Raw genomic sequence first — 13,720 nt, 5'->3', positions numbered from 1 at the left:
ATTAAGAATTGGATAGTTTGGATATGGCTTCAATTAGGGTCTTCAATGTATCATTAATTGACGCTAGTTGTTTTTCTTTATTTTATGTTTGGTTTTCTAGTTTGATGAATTCCGAATACGGAATTCTTGTTGAGAGTTCACGTTTAACATCATGTGATCACGTGTGCATAGCACCATCATGTGATCATATGTATATAGCACTAACCTTATAGAGTGCTATAAAGGAAAGGGTTAGAAGTCATGCTGGTTGCATGGATACTGTGACAGTGACTATGTCGGAGATCATGAGACCAGGAGATCGACACAGGGATATGCATTTTTCCTTGGTCAAGGTGCTATATCATGGTTGTCAAACAAACAGCCAATTGTTTCTTTGTCTTTGACTGAAGTAGAATATAGAGCACTCACCTACAGGTGCATGTGAGGCTATATGGCTCAGAAGACTATTGCCAGAAATAGATTACTTTGATGAGTCAAAGGCAACAACAATATACTGTGATAATCAATCGGCTCAAGCATTGGCCAAGAATCCAGTATATCACTTCAAGACAAAGCACATTGATGTCAAAGAGCACTTCATCAGAGAAAGAGTATTACTTGGTGACATCACAATGCAGCATTGTGATAGCAAAGAGAATGTTGCAGACATCTTTACCAAACCACTCGATAAAGAGCTTTTCGAGAAACACTGATTAGCTCTTGGTTTGACGCAGAGGAAGACATTCCCATAAAAGGGGTGTGATGGAATGTAATGCTTAGTTCTTCTTTGATTCCCCAGAATCATCATCTTGAGGGAAGGCCTACTTCATGATGTTGATCTTGAGGGAAGGTGTTGAGAGTTCACGCTCAACATCATGTGATCATGTGTGCATAGCACCATCATGTGAGCATATGTGTGTAGCACTAACCTTATAGAGTGCTATAAAGAAAAGGGTTAGATCCCCTAACCCTAACCCTAAATGGGTTTGTATATAATCTATTTTTTCAACTAAATCTAGTGTACAGTTAGTCATTTGTGGTGTGCTCTCTAGCTGTGACCTCTCTCCTCATCTCCACTCTTCTCCTCTCCCCTCTTCATATTTTGTCAATTCTATAATCAGCGTAATCAATATCCTCCATTTCCATAGTATTCAAATGATTTTTCTCACGGGTTTCTTAATGTATTTCTTCTTCTATGATAGCCTTACCCTTTCTAGCCTTGTCCTTGCACTCCCTAATCATTTCATCTCTTTTTAGACTTGTCATTTTTAAAATGAGAATTTTTTAGATATTATAAACAAAAAATTTTATAAAAGAGAGACAATGTGATGCCCACTTCCTTGGTATTTGTTAGAGAGAGAGAGAGAGAGAGAGAGAGAGAGAGAGAGAGAGAGAGAGAGAGAGAGGGAGAGAGAGAGAGAGAGATAGAGAGAGAGAGAGAGAGAGATATGGTGTCCTTTGAAAGAAAAGGGGATTAAAATGAGGGGTCGAGAAGGGAAAGATGATGTGGCTTTTCCAAAGGTTCAAGGCCTTTTGATGATATGATTCTTTGTTGATGTGGCTTTATTGAGATTAATGCATCAAGGTGACTAGAGGGGTAGGAATCTACATCATCTTGATTGGTTGGTGTAGATCATGGATAGGATTTGGATTGTGTGATAGAGGCTTCTGAGCCTATAATATAGGTGGTACCTTGTGGATCTATTGTGGACCGCAAGGAGATTTATATGTGGGGCTAATAGCTAATGTAGACACTTTGTGCTTTGGCTCTTATCTCATGTCTCTCCTTCTCATGTTATATGAGCTATCCTCTTCCACTTTAGTATTCAGCTACGTTGTAACATGGTATTAGAGCCTTGTTTTAGTCTCTTATCCCTCGTCTTCATGGGCCCCTTACTCTAGACCTTCCTTCAATGACTTGTTCTTCTCTTCCTCTAAGAAATACACATTTTATCTGAGAATCATCTGGAAACTATGGACGACATATTGAGCTCTCTTCTTGTTCAAGGAGTGTTGGACATGGAGTTGCCTCAAGTAGCGAATTCTACGAGTTGCCTCCTCTATTGATATCCATGATTCTGGTTACTATTCTCTCAAGATCATTTGTCATGTTTTTTTCAAAGGCTTCAAATCTCGGAATTTTTTAGTCTGTTTTGCTGCTATCTTTGCTTCTAATATTGTCGATAAGCTAGGCTGTTACATGAGAGTTACCACATTTAGTTTTCTTCTTCTTACTCTTTGAAGCAACACATCTTGTTTTTTTTAAAGGTTATGGAGAATTGGCACCTGAAATATGATGACTCCTTAGTATGCAACTTGAGCAACTGTGTTCTAAATGATGCAAAGCCTTTACTTGTTTCTAAGATACTCTCTTATTTCATAAAGGAGTCTATTATTGTGGTCATTGGTTCTATTTAGGAGCAACAATATATTAAGGAGGTCACTATTGATGATTTGTTGCCATTTACCAATTGGCTATCACATTAAGAATCCTTTTGCACATCATAAGTCCTATAATTTTTTAATGAGAAGATTTTAAGTGGCTATCTATCCCAAAATTTGTTGTGGTTCTTGATTTCTCTCTGTTAAGCACAACAGTCATCTCTCATCACGAGTTCTCATGGACTACCAGCTGCCCCTATAAACTCGATCGTTATTCCTATAAGCGGGATTCCTATTGTGTTTGTACATCTCATAGTGGACATTTCAGTTGGGGAGCAAGCTGCCGTGATGCTCATTAGCTCATCAATGACATCTATTCTATATACATCACACACAGACTTGGAAACTTTAGCTTTCTTTTTTCTAAGATCCAATATTTGGACACATAACAGTTTAATAGAACTCTTATCCTCTCATTCACAAGTTTCTCTATTGGACAATCAACCAAATTGTTGACCTCTTTTCTTGATATTTTTTTGGAGTTGTTTAGTATTAATAATGTCTGTTATTGTACCCTAATTTGCCCTTGAGCAATGAAGGAAAAGAGTTCATTAGATTTTGCAAAATAACCATTATTCTTTCTTTCACAAATTGTCATCAATGGCAAAATAACCATTACTCTTTCACAAATTGTCACATCAATGGCAAAAGAAATTGCATCCATTGAGAAATTCAATGGTGAAGGGTTTCAATCTTGGCATATGCAAGTCAAGTACTTGCTTATATTTAAGGGTTTATGGCTAATGATATCAAGGAGGATGAGTGAGCTAAAGCAATCATTAATGCTCACTATTGACAAAGGCTTGTTCACCATATAGATGAGTTTAAAACTACCAAATTAAAATGGCATGAGATGGAAAAGCTCTTTAGTGCCAAGGGAAAGAATTTAGAAACCATTCTTAAAATTAAATTCTTTAACCTTGAGTTAACTTACTCAAGGTGATCTTGGTACCTTCATTTCAAGGGTCTTATGGCACAATTGGCCTCAGTAAAAGCCACCATCGGTGAAGAAGATGCAATTGCAATGCTTCTTAAGGCTGTGACTAAATAATCCCCCAATCTGGTCTCAACTTTAAAGAATGTGCTTGATCCAACACTCAAAGGGGCAATCTCTTCTCTTCTTGATGAGGAGAAGCGAAGAAAATCCAATGAAGTATCTACATTAGGCACAACCACCTCTAATGAAGCTTTATATATTAAGTCAACTACACTTAAACGATCTTACTCTAAATAAAAAGACCATATTGAAGCTAAATGCTTCAAAAAGCACCCTATGCAAAAAAATGTGGCGAGCAAGGCCACTTTAGTAGTAGTGAATTTACAACTAGAAAGAAAGAAGGAAAATTTACCTTCTCTTCCTTGCTTGATAATATTCGCTAGATTTATTATACTTATCATCTTTTCTCTGTGATAATACAAAGCTTTGTGATAAAGTCTGTTATACTGATAAAGAATTTTTCCATCTTTATCATCTGATGTTAGTGCAATACTCTACCTTTGCATTGAGGGGGAATGTTGAGGTTAATACAGCAATGTGTCTAGATGGGTGAAAACAGCTTGATTAGTTGGTGTAGATTCATGTATAGGATTTGGATTAGATGATAGAGGCTTTTGAGCCTATAAGATAGATGGTACCTTGTGGATCTAGTGTGGATCACAAGGAGCCTTGTATGTGAGGCTAATAGCAAATGCAGACACTTTGTTCTTTGGCTCTTATCTTGTGTGTTCTCCATCTCTCTCCTTCTCATGTCATGTGTGCTATCCTCTTCCACTTGAGTATTTGGCTGAGTTACAATAGGCCTTACTTTTATGTAGGTTCTCAGCTCTTCCATGACATCATCGGCTTGCTTTGCACGTTGATCTTTATCTTCTTATTTTATTCTTTGCTATCCTGAGCTCACCCTCTATGCAATTGTGGTGGCAACCATGTTCTTGGTTATGTTTGCATAGCCATTGGGTGAGGAAGCACTGCTCATAATCTTCCAAAGCATCCAAAGTGCTGAGGCAGATGGTGTGGTTTAGAAGATGATGATAATAGACGAAAGATCGATATCTTTTAGGATATTGGAAATGTTTGAACTACTTTCCCTCTAGTGCTAAATATCGGTTCTCTAAAATCGCTTTCTTGGGTGTATCTTGAAAAATGAATCCCTATTAGAGATTCTAGAAGGGAGGTAGGCGGGTTGTGTCAGAGAATTCTTGCTTTAGCACACAATGGAATGATCTGTTGCACTCTTTCTGATTCAAAAAATGAACCCACAAGAAAAACTATGCAGAAGATAGAACCACATGGTGGTGTGAGTCTGGGTCACCTATGTTAACTCCCTACATGCAACAACAAAGTCTTTCAAGTATGCTGTCACAGTAGCAGACAAAACTATTTGTCTTCTTTACCACATCACAACTTAAGAACTTCCATTGGTTCATATCTAGCAAGTAGGGCAATTGATACTATATTTTCCCACTCATAATAGAGGGTGCAAAGTGTGATGAAGGCAGGCTTATTCCAACCCACCAGAGTAGCAAAAGACTATACCATCGCCCCCATTCTAGGCTCTAATACCATGAAATAGCTACCACAACAAGAGAGGGATCTTAGTCTTAATTCCACCTAGCCATGAATCCTTGTGCTCCCTTTTTTTGAATTCTCCTTGTAGCATTTCTTCTTGGGTCTCCTCACTTGAGACCTCTTTACCTCATGGAGCTCTCTCTACAATTCTCCCCCATGCCCAATGCCTATTGTGGGACAATATAGTGGTGCAGGAATGACCATTTTTTGAGCGAAATCTTCCGAGCGATTGAGCAAAGGAGAAAAAATAGCTTCAAACTATGTAAAAATATGGCAAAAATGGATCGAAAGAAAACATAGTTTCACTTAGAAATATGCAAAGTTTTATAGAAATGTCTATTTATACACAAATATTTACATGAATCTTTGGGAATGGTGAGTAACATACTAGGATGTTTTATGAAGAAACCCACATGTAGAATAGACCTCTATGAAAAATCCCTTATGATCCTTCTTACAACTTTTACTTAATAGGGGGTGACATTGAAAACCGTCTTCTCAACCTATATTCATGAAATGGTTTCTCCAAAGAAACCTCATTGAAGCAAAGCCATCAAGGTAGTTTCGCCAATGAAACCCCTTTGAAGTAGGTCTTCCAAGGTAGTTTCACTAGCGAAACTACCTTGGACAACACTTTGAAAAGCGACATAACTTTCACATCCAATGTCCAAATATAGTCATTCAGCCACTCAAATTGATTGGAAAACCCCATTTGAGCACTTCTTTGAGGTTATATGTTGGAAAATCTTGCATATATAGTATTTAATATTAGATATATTTATGAGAGTGATATATAAGTCCAAGTTAACACTTATTTATAGTAATTTAAACTTCTTTAGAAGCATATTTATAAATATCTTGTTATTTATGCTATAAAAACACTAGAAATCTCTTGTCATATTGATATAAATGTGTTTAATAAGAAATTATATGGTGTAATATTATTACATTGATGAGGGATCTTTTTAAAGGAATTATTGTTCAACACTTTTTTTAGTAATAGGGGTACAAAGGGATATCTATGAATAAGAAAATTTATGTCATGTAAAAATGAATGAGTGACTAGTCTATATAATTTTTATGATAAAGGGATCTAGTTCTAGTGAAAATAAAAGTGTAAAAATCATGTTTCCTGAAGAAATACAAATTTTTAAATCTCTTGAAAAACACACTTGGATAAACCTGCTCATAGGTTTTTGCTTGTAAAACTGACGCATCCCAGTGGTAACATGTGTCCCCCAAGGGACCCTTCCAATATACTTCTCTTTGCACCTCCTCTTCCAATATGCTTCTCTTTGCACGTCCTCACTAATGCTTGAGCCTAGGGATGACCCTAGACCCAAACCCTTTAGGCCCCACTTATGCAAGCATTGTCACAGCCTTTTGGTTCCCCACTTTTCCATAACCAAGCCACAAGGCCTTGCTATTATGATTGACGTCTACATATTATCACATCTAGTTTGTGGGTTGATACAAGTAATCCACACAATAGGCTAAAACTAAGGATAGGTTGACATAGGGCCACATACGTGAGCCTTCCAAAAATAACAAAGTAACAAATGTGTATAGACATCTTTGTAAGAAAATAATACGTCCGTGCTCAACAGATAACAGGATCTCGTACGCAAGAGAGAAAACAGATAGTATGGAGAATCAAAATTTTGATTTCTATAGAACTGATACAATAGATGGCGCTGCCTCCTAGCCGTGTGCTCCTGTGAGAGAAGCTTCGATGGCATGCCGAAAATAGTAGAGGACGGAGGCTGGATGCTAAGGAATCAAGGTTGCTGTAGCTAGTGATAAAATGGGCTTCATAGGCTTGCTCTTATATAGCCACCAGTTGTAGTCAATTGGGCTCAATTGGGTGAACGACCCAGTCTGCCCAAAATAGTCGACTAGGGGTCAGCAGTCCCGAAATAGGCCACCGACCACATGATAGAACCAGTGCACAAAATAGAGCAACTAACCTATGGTCCTCGTTCGGCCCACAGCCATCCGGGACTCCAAACGGGCCTCGCAACCCGAGAGTGGGCTGCCCCAGGAAATGCTCCATCTACCCTCAATGTAGTTTGTCATGGGATGCCTTCCCGCACTTGCATGTAGCCTAGTTGGCAGTGTGCCAACTCCGTCTAGCCATCAGGCCACACATGGCCCCCATCTGGTGTCCAAACTAGGACCTACCAGATAACCGAGCTACTCAAATGCCTTCTCCTCATATGGGGGGCTTACAAGTAGAGTTAGCTGGCTCTCGCATAGCTACATGAGAGTGGAGCATTGATATCTAACACCCCCCCTCAATGTCCACCTGTAAGTGAACTTACTTTTTCGATCCAATGCCAAGTCGATGAAGATGTCTCTCTAGCAAGTCTCTTCCAAGAGCCTTTGTGAAGATGTCCGCAGTATTCTCTGTAGTTGGGCAGTACACCAAGTCGACCTCTCCATCCATGATGAGCTTGCATACAAAGTGATATTGAATCTCAATGTGTTTTGTGCGAGCATGGAACATAGGGTTCTTTGCAATCGCCATGCAACTCTGATTGTCACATGATAACTACGTAGGCTTGTTCTGCACTGCACCCATGTCCCCCAGAATCCTCCTCAACCACACTGTCTCACAAGAAGCAAAGCATGCTGATTCGATAGAAGAAAGAGCAAGTATGGGTTGCTTCTTGTTGACCCATGACACAGCTCTAGATCCAAGTGAGAAACAATAACCTATCACTGATCTCCTACTGTCCATGTCTCCTGCCTAATCCGAGTCACAGAATCCGGTCAAGATGTTGCCCTTGGTATAGGTGATGCCATAATCAAGTGTGCCTTTGATGTATTTCAGCACCCGCATCCCTGCCCTCCAATGGTTCTCCCGGGGCTTATTGGAAAAACTACTTAGTACATCAGTTGCAAAGCTAATGTCCGGTCGCATGTTGCACAAGTAAATCAAGCTGCCCACAAGCCTTTTGTACTTCACTTTGTCCACTAGTGGTGATGAATCCTCGTTTGAGAGCTTCACATCAACCTCCATAGGGGTACCAATTGTCTTGCACTCAGCCATGCCAAATGCCTTTAGTATCTCTCTAGCATACTTCAACTATGAAATGAAGATCTGTTTCGGCTCTTGCCAAACTTCAATCCCCAAATAGAAATGCATTTGTCATTTCAAACTCTCTTCCTAGCAAATGCTTTGTCTGCGAGATCTTCTCTTCATGGTTCCCTATTATGACAAGGTCATCCACATAAAGGACCACGATCATACACCTACCTCCTTCTGTGAAGATATACAAATTTGCATCTGATGGGCTCCTCCTGAACCTATTTTGCAGAAAGTAGGCATCAATTTGCTGGTACCACGCTCGTGGGGCTTGTTTTAGCCCGTAAAGTGCCTTGTTTAGTCTACAGACTTTACCTTCTAAACTAGGGATTACAAAACCTAGTGGTTCTTCCACGTATACCTCCTCCTTGAGATCCCCATTTAGAAAGGTGGATTTTACATCCATCTGAAACACAGGCCAACTTCCCTAGGCAGCTAAAGCCAAAACACTGCGAATTGTGGCTAGTCGAGCTGTGGGAGCCAAAGTATTCTGATAATTAAAACCATGTACCTGTGTGAATCCTTTTGCCACAAGCCGAGCCTTGTACTTATCCAATGTGCCGTCGGACTTGTACTTGGTCTTGTACACCCACTTGGTTCCGATTACCTTGTGTTTGGGTGGTCGCTTCACAAGGTCCCAAGTGTTGTTCTTCATTATGAAGCCATACTCCGACTGCATAGCCTCCATCCACCTATCATCACCCTGTGTCTCTTCAAGACACTTGGGTTCGTTAGCATGGATCACTTTTGTCATCAAAGCATAGTTGACCAAGTGTTCCTGCGCTCTTCTTTGCTCCTCTAATCTCTTGGACCGGCGGTGTTCGGATGGTTCCTCCTCAATGGCTGGAGGTTCTCTGCCATCTAAAAGCTACTTTACCCACTTCAGGAATGGCTTTTGCCATTGTGGTTCTATAGGCTCTTCTTCATCTTCTTTATCTTAAATCCTCCCAAGCACCGTTGGGGAGTTCGGTCTACTGTTGGTGGTGGTACTGGATGGATATCCTGGTCCTGGTTGTCTGGGAAGGAAGCATTCTCCTCCAATTGATGCGGCTGTTCTGAGAAGACCACATCGCGACTTACTATTACCTTCTTGGTAACAGGGTTATAGGGATGGTAACCCTTTGCCTCTTCACTGTAGCCCAAGAAAATACACTTCCGGCTCTTCAGTTCCCATTTGGTCCTATTAGCATCAGGGACATGCACAAAATAGTCACATTCAAAAACTCTGAAATGTACAGCTGAAGGTCTCTTACCAGAAAAGACCTACAGTGGACTCATCCCATTCACAGCTTTCGTGTAGCTATGATTTAGAATGTAAACTGTAGTGTTACATGCTTCAGCCCAGAAAGTCTTTGGCAAATCTTTCCCTTTCATCATACTGCTGCCCATTTCAGAGATGATGCGCATCTTGCATTCTGCTTCTCCATTTTGCTGTGATGTATGTGGCAGGGGTTTCTGCCTCTTGATCGACTTTTGCAGTAACTCTTGAATTCAGTTGATGTGAACTCTCCACCTTTGTCTGATCTCAATTTCTTCACCTTCTTCCCCGTTTCTTTCTCGACCATTACATGCCATTCCTTAAACTTACTAAAAGCCTCGTCTTTAGTCTTTTGGAAGTATATCCATATCCTTCTGCTGTAGTCGTCGCGATCAGCATCATGAAGTAGTAGGAACCACCCAAAGCTTCCATCTCCACCTTTCTGCAGAGGTCCATGTGAATGAGCTCTAGAGGAGCCTTTGCTCTACTAGCCTCTTTAGGAAACGGATGTCGATACTGCTTGCCCATCATGCAAGCTTCACATACATTAGGCAGATCTAAAATTTATGGTAGGTCTGCAATCATTCCACTTTTATGCATCTCCTTCAAAGAACTAAGGTTTAGATGACCAAACCCCTCATGCCATAGCTTAGTGTTCTTCACATCTACTCAAGCACTAAAAGCTGAGAGTTCATAGATGTTGTTGCATCCTGTACCTTTACCAACGACCTTTCCTTGAAGATCTAGAATCTGTGCGCCATTCTTATCGAAGTGAACTTTGAGGTCCCGATCCGTGATCGCAGAAATGGACAACAAGTTCCTCTTGATGTCTGGCACATAAAGAACATCGGACAACTATTTTACAACTCCATTTGACTTGAGAGCAATCGTACCTTTTCCTTTTGTTGGACATTTTGCATCATTGCCGACTGCTACTAGGATGTCATTCCCTATCGGTTGTAGAGAGGTATACAATCCTTCCGATTGGTCATGTGGCATGATGCACCACTGTCAATGATCCAAGGTTCATCCGCAGGTACATGAACTGCCTCCGTGCAAATCTCCTCAATTGCTACGAATAGCTCTACTGGTGCTTGCTACACACTGTTGCTGGACTCTTTCTTTACTCTGTTCTTCTCATCTGCAATCTTCTTTCGACACTCATTCTGCTTGTGCCCTACCTTGTTGCAATAGAAGCACTTGATCTTCTTCTTTCTCTTTTTATCATAAGAAGAAGATGGGTTACCAGAGTCCTCACCCTTACCTTTCTTTGATCCAGCGTAGAAAGCCGAATCTTCTCCAGTCCTCATCTTTTGATGCATCTCCTCCTCTAGAAGCATTGCATTGAAATCCTCAAAGTTGAGGGGTGGATTTTTGTTCTACGTATTCAGCACTGTAACAAGACCATCGTACTTTGGTGGGAGAATCCATATGCACCTTCGTGCTAGATTCTCGCTGGTGATGGTGATGCCAATCACAGTCATCTGATCGCACAGATTCTTCACCCTGGTGATGAACTTCTCTACCGCTTCAGACTCAAACAATTTTTCGTTTACAAGTTGAGTCTCCAAATTCTGAATCCACGTCTGATTCGTGGTCTCGTACTGATTTTTCAAGACCATCCATGCCTCCTCCGCTGTGGTGACATATTGAATTAATGCTATGACAAAATCACTTACACTGTAGACAATAGAACACAGTGCATCTGCATTTCTTCTTGTCCACGTGAGAATCTCATCCGCAGTTGGTACTATCTTTGTCCTGCATTGGCTAGATCCGGTCTCGCAACAGCCTCACGTCCACCCCACTAGCAGTGTCCCAAAGCTCAAATGTGCTTAGGATGGTCTTCATCTTGAACTTCCAGAGTGGATAGTTAGAGCCGTCCAACTTTTCGCTTTCGCCAAATGGTGGGATTCACAGTCTTGCGGGCTGGGCCATCTCTCACAATCTGCTCACAAACAGAAACACACTACCAAATCTTCTTGCTAGAGCTCTGATACCATGTAGGAAAACAATACAACATCTATGCTCAACAGATAACAGGATCTCGTACGCAAGAGAAAAAACAGATAGTATGGAGAATCAAAAATTTGATTACTGTAGAACTGATACAATAGATGGCGTTGCCTCCCAGCCATGCGCTCCTATGAGAGAAGCTTTGATGGCATGCGGTAGAGGACGGAGGCTGGATGCTAAGGAATCAGGGTTGCTGTAGCCAGTAATGAAATGGGCTTCACGGGCTTGCTCTTATATAGCCACTAGTCATAGTCGGTTGGGCTCAATTGGGTAACCGATCCAGTTTGCCCAAAATGGTCGACTGGGGGTCGATCCCGAAATAGGCCACCGACCACACAGTAGAACCGGTGCACAAAATAGAGCAACTAACCTATAGTCCTTGTTTAGCCCATAGCCATCCGGGATCATCTGGGACTCCAAATGGACCCCGCAACCTGAGAGTGGGTTGCCCTGGGAAATGCTGCGTCTACCCTCAATGCAGTCAGTCATGGGATGTCTTCCCGCACTTGCATGTAGCCTAGTTGGCAGTGTGCCAACTCCATCCAGCCATCAGGCCACACATGGCCCCCATCTGGTGTCCAAACCAGGACCTACCAGATAACTGAGCTACTCAAATGCCTTCTCCTCATATGGGGGGCTTACAAGTAGAGTTAGCTGGTTCCCGCGTAGTTACATGAGAGTGGAGCATTGATATCTAACAATCTTATCACATATATATATATATATATATATATATATATATATATATATATTACATCCATGCATGGGTTGATATAAGTTGGCATAGGCGAACTACATTGTCGATACACAAATCTTTTCTTAAAAAAAATAAATCTTCTCAATAGTTGTTTGATGTTAAATAATGCTATTGTCATCTACAAAATTTCGATGCTATAAACTATAACACATATTCAACATTTTTGGAGTTATGTAAAGGAGAATTTGAAAATAGTACCAAAGAAAGGTTTAAAAATGATGAATATTATGCTTCTATGATTTTCTACGCTCTCTCTTTCAAAATAAAAGTTGCTTGAAATAAGCAAATACTTGCTATAATTAACCAAATACGTACTATAAATACTATACCTACTATGATTACCCAATAGTTGAGCATCCAATTCCATAGAGTAACTTTGTTCCTAGGACACATCAATAGAAGGCTGCGTTTTTGGAGAAGGCTCTAGAAGTCCTTCAGGAATATAAAAATCAATGTTTTCTTTTGCCTTTCTATTCATGGAGGGATGAACCTATGGAGGTCTAGATTTGGATTAGCTCTTACTTTAATTTAGCTAAGGATTCCATCCAAAATGTTTATGGGATTATAGACAAGTGAAGTTAATTTGGAAGGGGATTGCTAGAATTTTGGGTTCTTATTTTCCCTCTTCCTTCTTCATGACCTTGGCCTCATTGGCTTGGATCTCTCTTTTATGGCCTCAAATCTTTAATGAGATTCATAGCTTCTCTTGGGATCTTTTGATTCAATGACATTGAGTTGAGTCTTGCTCTGTAGATGATGCTCCCTATTGTTGCTTCACAAGCTATATCACTCTTTTTGAAGCCTTCAAAAGCCTTGAAGAATTTTACTTAAGCTAATAGAGGATCATCAATGTGAGATCTCCAAATAGCACAGGACATAAAGTGATGTCAGTTCTAGTTGGTGTTTTGATTGCCTTTGCATTATCATAAAGTCTCTTTGCAAAACACTCATCTAGCCCCCATCTATAAGAGGATTCAAGTCTAGCATGCTTATAAAATTCTCGAATAGAAGAGAATCTACAGGTGCATCTTCTTTTTAGCTTCTTCACCTATATCCTCTTCTCCTTCTCTTAAATTGAGGTGCACTTTGGTTCTCGTGGAAATGTAGTACTTTTGGCTCTTTTTCTAGGAATAGGTGTGCCTATCACACCATTGACTATCTCATAATGCTTCCTTGATTATCCTATATTCTCTAGTTGATGATGATGTATTCTAATAATCTACTGTGCGACACTATGATCTTCCTACTACGGTTGGACTTGCAACAGTCTCTATGTTATATATTTTCTAGGAATAATATAGTGCGTGACATGATGATGAGTGTGCTATAAGAGATTTATCGGCTTACGGAAATAGCTAGTTGCTACAAGGGATGGGCTTATGGAAGAACCAACACATTTTGTTGGGAAAACTATCACTAAGATCCCAATGAATTATGTTTTCTATGTTAAATTGTGAACTCCAATCATTTCTCTATACTCTCCACTCGTTAGATTGAATAGATTTGGCTGGGATGTTGGTGATCTCTCTTTTAGAATGGATAGTGCTCACGAGTAGGGCCTTGTCTATTCTGACGTCTATTTTTATGCAAACCAAAAAGCTTTTTCTCCAA

Source organism: Dipteris shenzhenensis, chromosome 9 (assembly GCF_047967505.1).
Source record: "Dipteris shenzhenensis isolate YYH24624 ecotype China chromosome 9, Dip_SZ_1.0, whole genome shotgun sequence".
Taxonomy (NCBI): domain Eukaryota; kingdom Viridiplantae; phylum Streptophyta; class Polypodiopsida; order Gleicheniales; family Dipteridaceae; genus Dipteris; species Dipteris shenzhenensis.
The sequence above is the reverse complement of the archived record's forward strand: the minus strand, read 5'-3'. Positions refer to the sequence as shown.